The 13,577-nt window shown below is 35.7% G+C and overlaps 1 protein-coding gene across 15 annotated transcripts in view; it reads left to right on the top strand.

The window, feature by feature from the left end:
- Positions 1-13,577, top strand: part of FHL5 (four and a half LIM domains 5) — a 50,813-nt gene that overhangs the window by 22,465 nt on the left and 14,771 nt on the right. For 5 of the 15 annotated variants that reach the window (XM_081529755.1, XM_081529756.1, XM_081529754.1 and 2 more), the window contains one exon: positions 2,305-2,524. The exons of the other annotated variants lie outside the window; for them this stretch is intronic. The gene's annotated coding sequence lies outside the window, so the exon portion shown is untranslated. The remainder of the gene's footprint in view (positions 1-2,304; positions 2,525-13,577) is intronic. 15 annotated transcript variants of the gene reach the window in all.

Here is a 13,577-nt window from a genome sequence, read left to right as displayed (position 1 = left end):
GAGGATATATTTCTTCATATATCTCACTTAACTCCGCCCAAGTTCTATCAAATTCAGTCACTCAGATAACATTTCAGTGAAACAATACTTCAGTTAACATCACAGATTTCAGAAGACAATGACTTTGAAATCTTGGTAAAGACATGATTTGTCTCTGAAAATCATATTCACAGATACAGAAAGGTTGGTGCAGCTTCCAACAGAGAATTGAAGTATCTGATCATAACAGTTCAAAAACAGTTAATAGAAGCTTACTAGTACCCACAGTTTAGAGAGAAACCCTTTAATAATATCAATAGATTAGCCACTTTCTGCTGTTTCCTTGATGCCTTCCTCAGCTGGGATTTAAAGGGCATTCTAGCTGACCTCTTCAGGGAAAGTGAAAGGACCCTCCTTGCCATAGACAAGAAGCTTCCTTGGAGCTTCACCTTCTGTTCCCTAATCTCTATCTCAGTCCTTGGATATATTTGCCAAAGATATAATAGATTTGAATTAATTTACTATTGAAATCAACATATGCAAATTCTTAACTTTTTTATTCTTGAGCCTTTATCTTTTATGCTGTTGATAGAATCCTCTGTGTTTTCATTAGTACTTGTCTTGGATTCCAAGCTCATGGGAAATAGGAAGTTTTCCATTCATTCATTTCTTCAGTCATAAAGCATGTACTGAAGCCCTGCTGTGCTCAGACATGAGACACACAGAAGTAGGCATCATCCTTCCCTTGAAGGGCTTAGAAGTGAGAAAGACACACAATACAAATGTGGTGAAAACCCACATATGTATGAACTAATGAGAGCAACTTCTATGTCTTCAGAGATCTGAGAAAGCTATAGAGAAGGATTTTTAGCTGGACCTTGAACCATGAGGAGGTGGACAAGGTAGGGGGTGAGAAGGAGAAGGTCATTAAAGATAGAAGAAAAGTCATGTGTGAAGACTCAAAGGTGTAAAAAGACATAGTGCATTTGAAGAATAGGCAGTCATGCATGCATACTAAGTCGCTTCAGTCGTGTCCAACTTTTTGTGACCCTATGAACTGTAGTCTGCCAGGCTCTTCTGTCCAAGTGATTCTCTAGGCAAAAAGAATGGAGTGGGTTGCCATGCCTTCCTTCAGGGGATCTTCCCAACTCAGGGATCGAACCCAAGGCTCTCATATTTCCCGCATTGGCAGGCAGGTTCTTTACCACTGGGCCATGTGAAATGGCTAAAGCATAGGTGAAGGGTTGGTGTGTGTGTGTAGTGTGTGATGTGCAGTGTGTGTGTGTGTGTGTACTACATGGCCCAAGGTTAGGGAAGGGATAAAGAGATAGTGAGAAATGTAGACAAAGTAGTAAATGGTCTCTATGCTAAGTAAGGGACTTGATTTTATAGTCAAAGAAGAGTTGTCACATTTTTCTTCAGGGAAAGGAGATGATCATGAGTCTGAGAAAGAATTTTCTTGAACATTGTGAAGGATGTTCTGGAATTCCCAGGGAAACTGATCTTATTTAGAGAGCAAAAGTCACCTAGTAGAAATGTGCTTGGTTCCACTCAATAGAATGAGAAATTTTTAATAACATCTTCAATTCTATGTAAGCCCTTATTGTCCATCAGAGATATAAGGGGGGAGGGGTACACAATGATTTAAGGAATGCCTCTGAAGTGGAATCAGTAAGATACGGTATGGCTTCCCTGGTGGCTCAGTGGTAAAGAATACGCCTACCAATGCAGGAGATGCAGGTTAGATCTCTGGGTCAGGAAGATCCCTTAGAGAAGGAAATGGCAACCCACTCTAGTATTCTTGCCTGGAAAAATCCTATAGACAGAGGAGCCTGGCAGGCTACAGTCTCTGGGGTCACAAAAGAGTCAGACATGGCTTAGCAACTAAACAGCACCACCATAATAAAGATAAGTAGGGGGGAACAGGCAGGGAGGGAGGAGAGAACAACTGAAACAAGTGTGTTGGCAGACTAGCTGCCAAGGTTATACATGTATCACCATGGTTTCTGTAACTCCTTATAGAGCATAGAAAAATATACTTCGCTCAATGAGGCTTTCAAAATGCTCTGTACTGACCATCAGCCCCCTACCTGCCCTCAGAGCAACAATTCAAATTAAAATACTAAATGGGAAAATTAAGCCCAAGTAAATTCATCTCAGCATAGTTTAAATTAAGATTCTTCATCCACTTTTAGTCTTTATCCAAGCTCTGTATATCAATCACACGTTTCAAAGACTTCAATGTTTTGAACTAACATTTTTCAAGAGCATTTTAATAGTCCTTATGCCCTTTGGATTAAAATTCTTTCAACTTCTTTCCTAAAGAAAAGCAGAAACAGATCTACTTTACAGAATCAGTGAAAGACCAGAATGAGCAATTGAAGCAGTCACGCAGCACTCCCAGATGAGTAGAGATGTATTAACACAGGCTGAATAAGGCTACTATGAATAACCAGATGAAGATTAAGCTAGAAAGTCCAGCAAACTTTGAATTAAAGAACAGTGCACTTTGTGGATGAACCTAGAATCTGTCATACAGACTGAAGTAAGTCAGAAAGAGAAAAAACAAATATCGTATATTAATGTATATATATGGAATCTAGAAAAATGGTGCTGATGAACCTATTTTCAAGGCAGGAGTAGAGACGCAGCGGTAGAGAACAGACACAGGCATAGATAACACAGTGGGGAAGGAGAGGGTGTGATGAACTGAGAGTGTAGCATTGCTATATGTGCACTACCAGCCCCCTTGGTGGCTCAGATGGGAAAGAATCTGCCTGCAATGCAGGAGACCAGGGTTTGATCCCTGGGCTGGGAAGATCCCCTGGAGAAGGGAATGGCAACCCACTCCAGTGTCATTGCCTGGAGAATCGCATGGACAGAGGAGCCTGGTGGGCTACAGTCCATGGGGTCGCAAAGAGTCAGACACAACTGAGTGACTAACACACACACATGTGTAAAATAGATAGCTAGTGGAAAGCTACTGTATAGCACAGGGAGCTCAGCTCAGTGCTCTGTGATGACCGGGTTGGAAGGGAAGGGATACAGGTATACATCTAGCTGATTCACATTGTTGTACAGCAGAAACTAACATAATATCATAAAGCAATTATACTCCAATTAAAAAATTAATTAGACTAGTACCCTTTTCAGTTCGGTTCAGGACTCTCTATGACCCCATAGACTGCAGCATGCCAGGCTTCTCTGTCCATCACCAACTCGCAGAGCTTACTCAAACTCATGTCCGTTGTGTTGGTGATGCCATCCAATCATCTCATCCTCTGTCATCCCCTTCTCCTCCTGCCTTCAATCATTCCCAGCATCAGGGTCTTTTCAAATGAGTCAGTCTTCACATGATGTGGCCAAAGTATTGGAGTTTCAGCTTCAGTATCAGTCCTTCCATGATTGTGGCATTATTTTCATCTATTTAGCAAAATTTACAAATCATGTAGTAGAGATGGAAGTAATCTTAAATACCGTTTACTGTATATCTTCTTATCAAGACACGTAATCAACTTCATGAATTTATGTAGTACTTCCTGCCTCCATATGGAACTAAAAAGCTGTAATCAAATCAATCTAACAACTTATATTTGATATTTAGACTAAAGGATACAGGTAATTCAACTCCCTTAACCAAATAAAATTCCTGAAAACCACACCAACATACAGACATTGTTGGAAACCAAAAGACCCAAATTATGTCCTAGTACATTTCAACTTGTAGGATATAATTTGGAGAAGGGAATAGCTACCCGCTGCAGTATTCTTGCCTGGAGAATTCCATGGGCAGAAGAGCCTGGCAGGCTACAGTCCATGGGATCACCAAGAGGTATACACGATTGAGAGACTAAAACTAACACATTTCAACTTCATCATAAAAAACAAAGGCCCTCTTACTTTTGAAGCTTGTAATCTCTGACAGGAAAGTAATAAGACAAAGCTCATGTCTTACTGTAAAGTAATAAGATGAATCTCGTGCACATTGGAACCACGTTCTGGCTTTGCACAATTCATGGTAATGAGCATTGAGAGAGAGAAAACTTTGCCTCCATCTCTTCCCTTTTGCCTCTAAATGTCACTCCCAACTTAGTAGGGGGTTATGGTGATTTGATGACCACTTTGTACATGCTTATTTAGTCTATGTATTCCTAGTGAACTTTATGTAAAGTATCAGTACAGCATTTGGATGTACAACCCTCTGTCTTGAAAATGTATATAACTGCATATTAGACTTGTAACAAGTGGGACATTTCTCAGAGTTTCCTGACAGTTTACCTCCTAGGTTATCATTCTCAGGTTGGCTTAAATACAATTTCATTTTTCTTCTTGAAAAATAAATAAATTAAATAAAATGATCACCCTGAGCAACCGCCCTTTGAATCAGCCCTCAACTATCCTCATATTTTCCTTGTTTGGACAATAAATTCTATAACCACCATGAGCATGCAAAAATATTCTCAAGATATTGCTACATGCATCTGGATTACTTCTCTGTTGACAAACATAACAAAAGAATGGTTTAATATATTATAATACTTCTGCACATTTAACACTCATTTTTTAACTATTAAAAATAAAACATATATATAAAAGAATTCAAGGGCTCAGCGCCTGGGCAATGGGATGACCCAGAGGGATGGGATGGGGAGGGAGGTGGGTGGGGGGTCCAGGAAGGGGAACACATGTAAACCCATGGCTGATTCATGTCAATGTATGGCAAAAACTATTACAATATTGTAAAGTAATTAGCCCCCAACTAAAATAAATAAATTTATTAAAAAAAAGAATATTTCTAGTATATGCAAAGTATAAGAAATAATTTTGCTTAAAGAAATCAAGTATTTTCTATATATTTGAAACCCTTTGCCACTTACCAATTCCAATCTAACTCCAGAAGTTAATCTTAAACTGAATCCTGATTTTTGTTTTTATCATCTCTGTGCTTTAATAGCCTTAATAATGTTTATTATGTTTAATAACATAACATATATTTATTATAATTCCAAATAATCAATTTGGGCTGCTTTTTAACTTTATAAAAATGCAATCCTGGTGTATGTACTGTTTTATAACTTGTGTCACTCAATATTGTGAAGTTTATCTGTATTAAGGAGGGCACTTGTAATTCATCTGTTTTTATTGATGTATAGCAGTATGTCATATGACCATATATCTATTAATACTCATTTATCCACTTTTCCTTTGATAGAGTTTCAGAGTTTCCTGCTGTTAGGGCTACTATAAACTGCGCCATGAGCATTCTTTCAGGTCATCCCTGCAAGATTTATGCTTCACACACTTAGGCGAGAAATCACTGAGTCATTTGAAAGATACATGTTCAACTTTACAATCCAATGAAAAAAATTGCTTTTCAAAGTAGTTTTGTCCATCCATATTTCAGTCTTATTTCAGTGTGTGAGTTCTCATTGCTCCTTATTCTCACTAACATTTCGTATTTTCAGACTTGATAGCTTTTTCTGACCTCATGAGTATATGTCTCATCGTTTGCTGAACAGGTCAATTCAAATTTCACTGAGTCGATTGAGCTTCCTTTAAAATATTTTAGAAAGAAGAATTTTTGCTTATGTCTTTTGCTGATTTTTCTATTGGTTTACCTTTAATTCTTGTTGATTCATGAGAATGTTTTATATATCCTGCATTGTAATTCTTTGTCAGTTATATATGTGGCAAATATCCATTAATCTGTTATTCTGTGGCTTGTCTTTTCATTATTAATAGTATCCTTCAATGAGAAATTTTTAAAATTATCAATCTTTTTATCTGTATCTTGTGCTTTTGCATCTTTTTAAAAAACTTTCCCTAACCTGATCATAGAAATTTACTTCTATATTTTAAGCTTTGCTTTTATGTTGATTATAGAATTGTTTTCAATATGGTGTAAGGTAGAATCCAATTTAGTTTTTTGACATGTGAATAACCAATTACTTCAGTACCATTTACTGAATACTTTTTCTTTTACTGAACTATTATTATATGTGTGTAAATGTTTGATTTGATTTTCTATTACATTGCACAGATCTTTTGGTTTATCAAGTTCTAGTACTTTGCCTTAACTACTTAAAGTTTTGGTTTTCATGACAAGCCCTCCTACTATCAAAGTTTTTAGATACATTGCACTACATTTAGTACAAGTATAATTTTGATTATTTTAAACCTTTTTAACATTGTATTTCTGGGGTATAGAAATTCTGTGAGATTCATATATTGGTTTTGTATCAAAGAACTTGCTAAACTCTCAGTGACTGTTAATGAGACTGAGCACAAGTTCATGTTTATCAGTTATTCGAATATCCTCTTTGGTATAGTATCTATTTGAGCTTTTCTCTCCTTTATTGGATTGTCTAGGTTTTTTTCTTATTGATTTGTAGAATTTTTATGTGTTCTGGATATGATTCTTTAGTTGATTTTTGCATTGAATACCTTCTCTGACACTTTGGCTGTCATTTTCACTCTCTGTGTCTTTTGAAAAATTTGTTGTTGTTCAGTCACTAAGTTGTGTCTGACTCTTTGGGACCCAAAGGACCATAGCCCACCAGGTTCCTTTGTCCATGGGGTTCTCCTGGCAAGAATTCTGGAGTGGGTTGCCATTTCCTTCTCCAGAGCATCTTCCCAGACCAGGGATTAAACTCACATCTCCTGCATTGGCACATGGATTATTTACCACTGAGCCACCAAGAAAGCCCTTTGAAAAATAGTGGTTCTTAATTTTAATTTAGTCTAATTTATTAAAATTCCCCTATTTAGCTAGTACTCTCTCCACCTTGTTTAAGAACTCTTTCCTTGTTACAAGTTAATGAAAACATGTTCCTATATATTTTGAAAGGGCTAAAAGATGAATAACACCATCACAAAAGTAAATTTTGAAGTCCATCAATATAGTATATCTTTACACTTCTTTGAGGTTTCTTTATGTTCCTTCAAAGTATTCTATATAGAGGTTTCACACATTCTTATTAGATTAAAATGCATTTGAGGGTCTTTTAATTACATTATAAATTATATATTTTTTAAAATTTCATTTTCTCTGTTTTGCTATAAGAATGCAATTGATTTTTATACATTTTATCCAGCAACTGATAACTCCCTTGTAAATTCTAATAATATAGAATTACTTGGATGTTCTTTGCACAAAAATCAGTCACCAGTAAATGAGAGTGTATTTGCTCCTTTTCAATTCTTATATTTTTTCTCATCTTAGTGCATAGTGTATAACTTTCAGTATAAAACTGAACAGAAATGATAATCAAGGACATTCTTTTCCTTTTTATGATCTCAGTAAAAACTACCAACATTCGCCAGTAAGGATAATACTTGCTGTATTTTTTACTGCATTGAGAAAATTCCTCTAATCTTAGTTTTCTAAGCTTTTAATCATGAATTGAAGTAAAATTTTTTATCAAATGTCTTTTTGCATCTGCTACGAATATGGCTTTCTCTTTTATTTGGTAAATGTGGTAAAATACAATGATTATTTTAATTTTAAACTAAAATTCCATTCCTGGGATAAACTCAACTTATATTAACTTTTTCATATATCACTGGATTCAGTTAGTTACTATATGTGCTAACTTTCTTGTAATTACTGCAAATTTTATTACTATGAGTATGATTGGCCTAAACATTTTTTCTCATAATGTTTTTAGATTTTGATATCAAAGCTTTGGGCTTCCTTGGTGGCTCAGCGGTAAAAAAAAAAAATCTGCCTGCCAATGCAGAAGATGGGTGTTCAATCCCTGGGTTGGGAAGATCCCCCGGAGAAGGAAATAGCAACCCATTCTAGTATTCTTGCCTGGGAAATCCCAAGGACAGAGGAACCTGTTGGGCCACAGTCCATGGGGTCACAAGAGTCAGATGACTTAATGACAAAAGACAACATCATCAAAATTTTAATGGGTTCAAAATTAAATGGATCGTGTTTTTTGTTTTTAGTTATTTGTTATAGTTTGCTAATATTATTGTTATTTCTTCCTAAAAGATTGGTAAAATCCACTGGAGAAGCCATGTGAACTTGTATTTTACCTTGTATGTAGGCTTTTAATTTCAAATTCAGTTTCTGCAATAGTTACCAACCAGTTGAAATTTTATGTTTCTTCTTGTTAAGTCTTAACGTTTTACTTATCTTAGAAGTTTCCCGTTTTGCCTAAATTTTCAAATTCTTTAAAGTTGTTCCGTGTTAATATTTATTCAGATTCATCTACATATTTATAATTTTGGTTGTTTTTCACCCATCTATCTCTGAGCTTCAGTCTGAGCTCAATATTCTTTCCCATGAAGAATACTGTTTAGTATTTACTTTAATAAGGATATGCTATTGATATATTCAGTTTCTGATTGTCTGAAAAAAATCTTTTTTTTCACATTTATTATCAAAAGATAAAGTATAGACTTCTAGGTAGGCTCCCATTTTTTTTCCAGCCATTTTATTTTTCCATAATCTACTTTCCATTTTTTCTGTTGAGAAGTAGGTAACTTCTCAATTTATTGTTACTCTGAAAGTAATACTTTTGACCTATTTTTAAGATCTTATTTTTCTTTAATTTTTAATAGCTTTACCCAGAGAAGCCTAGGTTGTGTGTCTTCAGTCTGGGTGAGGTTCATAGTTTTTGGTTTGTTTTTTAAATTTGTAACGTGATGAATTTGTTAGCTTTAATAGACTGGCCATTATTTCCTCAACAAAAATTTTCCCTCATATTCCCACCAAAATACATAAAACAACTCCTTTTACATGAAGATAATAATATAATTTGTAGATTAAATGGAATATTGAAAAACAGACTCCTAATCAGTTTCCTGTCTGTGGTGTATCTACCTTCCAATCCCTTCTATCACTATTCCTAGATTAATTTTCACAGATCTCAGTTCAAAACACTTCACTCATCTATTCTCAATCATCAATGCTTGTATCTTTTCTATACAAAAAAGTACATTCATCTCTACTTTGAAGCTTAAGCCATTGATGATCTTACCCAGGCTACCTTTTCAAACTTGTCCTCCAATTTGTACCTGTTCATGCCCTACCAACCACTTCAAATAACTTACTTGCTGTTTTCCATGCAGGCTTCACATATGAAGTATAAACATCTTTCCTCCTAATTATGTTGGTCAGTCTCAATGCCCTTCCCCTCATCTTCAGGAAAGGAGAGATTTATGCAGGCTCAGATCCTGGGCTTCACTTTCTGACAGGTGTAGGTTTAAATCTTAGATTCAACATTTTCAAGTGGTCTTGGCCTCTCCAAGCTTTGGTTTTTTCACCTGCCAAATGGGGACAACAATAATGGGCCCATCCTACAGGACTGTTGTGAGGGTTAATAGAGAATCTGCATAAAGTGGTTAACACAGGCTCTCAGGAAATGCCCAGGAACATTAGCTCTCGTTGTTAGTATCTGAACAGTTCCTCCAAGGGTGGCAGAGGCTGCTCTCTGCCCACTTCAGTACCCAGTCTGCCCTGTAATCCAGAGGTCAGGAACTTGCTGCTGCCACCAATATCACTGCCAAAACTGTCTCTCACAGCCCCAATCCAAGTCCCTGGCCCCTGGAAAACCTGAATCCCAAGCATTCTGAATGGTGGAAACCACACACCACTCTATGGCTCAGCCCACCAGCAGCAACAGCAGCCGGAACATGTCCTTCACTTCGCTTCCGCCTGCCCATGTACACACCTGTTTGGAGTTAACAGCTAAATTTGTACCCTGAATATTAGCTGTAAGAGGGTCCAAGAGAAATCTCTAGAAGGATGATAGAACAACGATTGGGAGAACAAGTCCATAATACCTACCACACGATCCATTCAAATGCCATTTTCTGTAAGTTGTTCCTGAATTTTTCCAAGCTAAAAGATCCATTCAAATGCCATTTTCTCTAAGTTGTTCCTGAATTTTTCCAAGCTAAAAGTAATCCCTTTTCTCAACTGGGGCTTTTTTTTATTCTCACTGGACTTTAGAACTTCCTGGGAGATTAAAGATACTTGTTCTCCTTCTCTACCCTCCAAGAAATTCTGATTTAATTAGTTTGGAATATAGATGCACTTTGGGGGAAATTTTTAAAATTCTAATGTGCATCGTGTTTAGAACCATTGCTCTAAATTATTATAAATTTTCATTTCCCCTTATCAGTCCCAAATTTTTGTTTGGTTATAAAATGTCCTTACTCTTCCTACTAGATTATAAGCTCTCTGAGGATAGAATTTGAGTCTAGTCTATTTTCACATCCTTCATGGATTTCTAGCTGATTACTTCGCAAGTAAAAAAGGTTTGCCTGTTTATATAATGAATGAGTGAATGGTGTGTGATGCCCTGCAACCACAAGCATGTTAAAGATGACCTGCATGGCCTCAAGTCCCTGCCTCTCTTCTGCTTGATGTTCTCTGAAGTACACTTCTTGTGAATTTATTAATTCTGCTCAGCATAATAAAAATATGAGTATATTGCCCACAGCATTTGCCTTCTAATCATTAACTTACCATATAACATTACTTGACACAAAATTATTCCTGGTTTTAAAAATAACATGTGTCCAACAGCATTCTCACCCATGAAAGCTATGACCATAGACTCACATCCTTTTAGGCAAAAATCTAAAATCTAAAGCAGAGAATTGGAAGAAGAAAGCCAAGTCCATCCATGACATTGAACTTCTGAGCTATTTATCTTATCTTCATAGGTTCTTAGATGTATCAGTGTACCTCTAAATCAGTCTTCTAAAACCTCAGTATACAGTGATAAAAATTCTGTACTTAAACTGTTGTGTAACTGCAGAATGACTTTGAAGGAAGTTTGACAAGGATATATCTAATCTTATCCCATTGAAAAGCTTGACACGAGTGTCTAATTGATATTGATACTAACATTTCTAAGTTCATGCCTAGAAAAGTTAAATGCTATCCAGTTGGGATCTACTGTTAATATTAAGATTTCCTATGATTCATAAATCAGCTCTGTTCAAGGATTTTAAATATTTGGAAGCAAACATTTTTAAATATCTTTGCCAAATTAATCCTCAGGTGGGGGCTGCTGGATAAGAATCACATGGTCCCTATTCCCTTTCCTACAGTTTTCCTTGTTAGAAAATGATTGAAAACAAGCCATTTGGTCTGTTCTTGTGGTTACAAATTATTCCCTGATTATTCAGAAATATTAATGAAAGGGATAAAGAGGAGGAAAAAAGATGAAAAAAACAAAACTACAGAATTATGTTTAGGAGAGAATAAAGCAGTAAAATGTGACCCAGTTGGAAAAATTCATACACTTGCATTTTTGCCTACCCACAATCCCATTTAGAACTGTTTGTATCAAAGGTTCAAATAGCTTTAAATAGTTGGAAGGTCTTTTATCCTGAATATACCTGGGTGAAAATCTGTTGGCAAGACTCACCATTCCCCAACTTTGGATGTAATCCCGTGTCTTCTCTCATTGTCCTTCTCTCCTTCCTTGCCTGCTAATCAAGATCCTTGTTCTCTTCCTTCCTTCCTAATAGATTTGCAAAACGTTAACTTCTTTAAAATCTTCCTAGGAAGGTCTTCCTGTGCTGTAGCTCCTCACTCCTTTCTATTAGTCACTAAGAATTCTATGGTTCTAGTGGAATGTGTATCATATTCCATATGGTTATAACACTCCTGTTTAAGAAACTCTATGTGGATGTATTCCTATAACCATAATTAAATGACAGACTTCATGAAAATGAGGACTGAATTTCCTAGTGTACTCTTCCCAACCAAGAATAAGAGGGTGAACATTCAGTTTGTTCTATCTCAAATTATATTCACTATAACCAAGGTAAGAGCTAAGAGGATCCAGACTTCTTGAGGGCAGAGAGTTCAGCTATTACTGAGTAGATATTTCAATACACATTGACCTGGACCAAATGCCTACTCCCACTGTATCATTCTATAAAATGCAAAATTATACAGTTTCAAGATATTGGACTGACTTTTTCACCCTCCCCAGCTTCTTGACATTGCTTTAAAAAAACAGGTGGAATGAGATGTACTTTCTCTCTAAAAAGAAACTGAAGAAAATATGGTCCATTTTGTTAGGAATTTTTATGGAGCAAGACCTATTATGTAATTATAATGGAGATGGAGCAGAAACATATCTTCCTGTACTTACATTTAGATAAGTATTTATATTCATTGATATATACTTCTATATCAATATTTATAAAATATTTAGAGATTTAGATTTTATCTTTAGACAACTGATCACCAAATGAGGTACAAGTATTATTGTATTTAAAGTGTGGTTTAAAATAAAAACTTGAAAATCTGCCAATTTTGTGATCCTTTTGTTTGTTTCTTCATTTTATAGTATACTAAAAGGCTCACAAAATGGAAGTAGCCTGGGATTTTCTAAGTCCTGAGAAGCTATGCTTCATGGTGCTATTATACACATCTAAGACTAAAGAAATACATGACTAATGAAAATGGCATTTTTCATATGAAGTGATGAAAGTTAAAAGTATATATTTTATTTCACTATTAAGAGATAAAACACTTGATCACTGTAAACATGAACAAAATTTGAGTTTTAAAATCCTTCAAGGGGACTCACATTTATTTTCCTCCTGTTCCCAAGCCCTCAGCAACCCTTTTAGTGTGTGTTGTATTTGATAAAAAGGGACATTTGTGTGGAATTAAGCAAATAGGGGATTCAATATTCTTCACAGATAATTTTTGCATGTTCCATTGGGAACTCCAAGTCTGAATTTTCATCCTTCCTTGGAAAAGACACCCATGTTCCAAATCTTGTCTTTTCTCTGTTACTGAAGATCTGCTATATACAGAATTAATGACAGTGCACATTTAGCAAGACATTCAGCTGAAAATGTTACCATTAAAATAAAAGAAGGCAAAATACGTGGCAATGCAATTTAAATATAGTAAATAAAAACTAGCACTAAAAATTCTGTAAAAAGCATCACAATAGTGGATTTTCTCATTTTGCTAAAATTGAAAAAAAAAACCAAATTTCTGAGATGGAGAATTAGAAAATATCTATAGTTCATAATATATTTATTTTCCAAGAAAATCAGTGGTGCTGCTTTTGGTGACAACAAAAAACTCATGTTTAATCCCTAATTAATTGCCAACACCTGTTGGATCATAGAAAAAGCAAGAAAATTCTAGAGAAACATCTACTTCTGCTTCACTGACTATGCTAAAGCCTTTGTGTGGATCACAACAAACTGTGGAAAATTCTTAGAGATAGGAATAACAGAGCACCTTACCTGTTTCCTGAGAAACCTATATGTAGGTCAAGAAACAATAGCTAGAACCAGACATGAAACAACAGAGTGGAACACTTTCACTTTTCATGTCAAGGTTGTATATTATCACCCTGCTTATTTAACTTACATACAGAGTACATCATGTGAAATGCTGAGCTGGATGAATCACTAAGCTAGAATTAAGATTGCTGGGAGAAATATCAATAACCTCAGATACACAGATGACCCCACCTTATGGCAGAAAACAAAGAGGAATTAAAAGAGCCTCTAGATCAAGGTGAAAAATAAGAGTGAAAAAAACTGGATTAAAACTCAACACTGAGAAAACTAAGATCATGGCATCCAGTCCCATC

Source organism: Giraffa tippelskirchi, chromosome 9 (genome assembly GCF_054371585.1).
Source record: "Giraffa tippelskirchi isolate mGirTip1 chromosome 9, T2T-mGirTip1v1.2.pri, whole genome shotgun sequence".
Lineage (NCBI taxonomy): Eukaryota > Metazoa > Chordata > Mammalia > Artiodactyla > Giraffidae > Giraffa > Giraffa tippelskirchi.
Note: the sequence above shows the minus strand (reverse complement) of the source record. Positions and strands in the feature narration are given on the sequence as shown.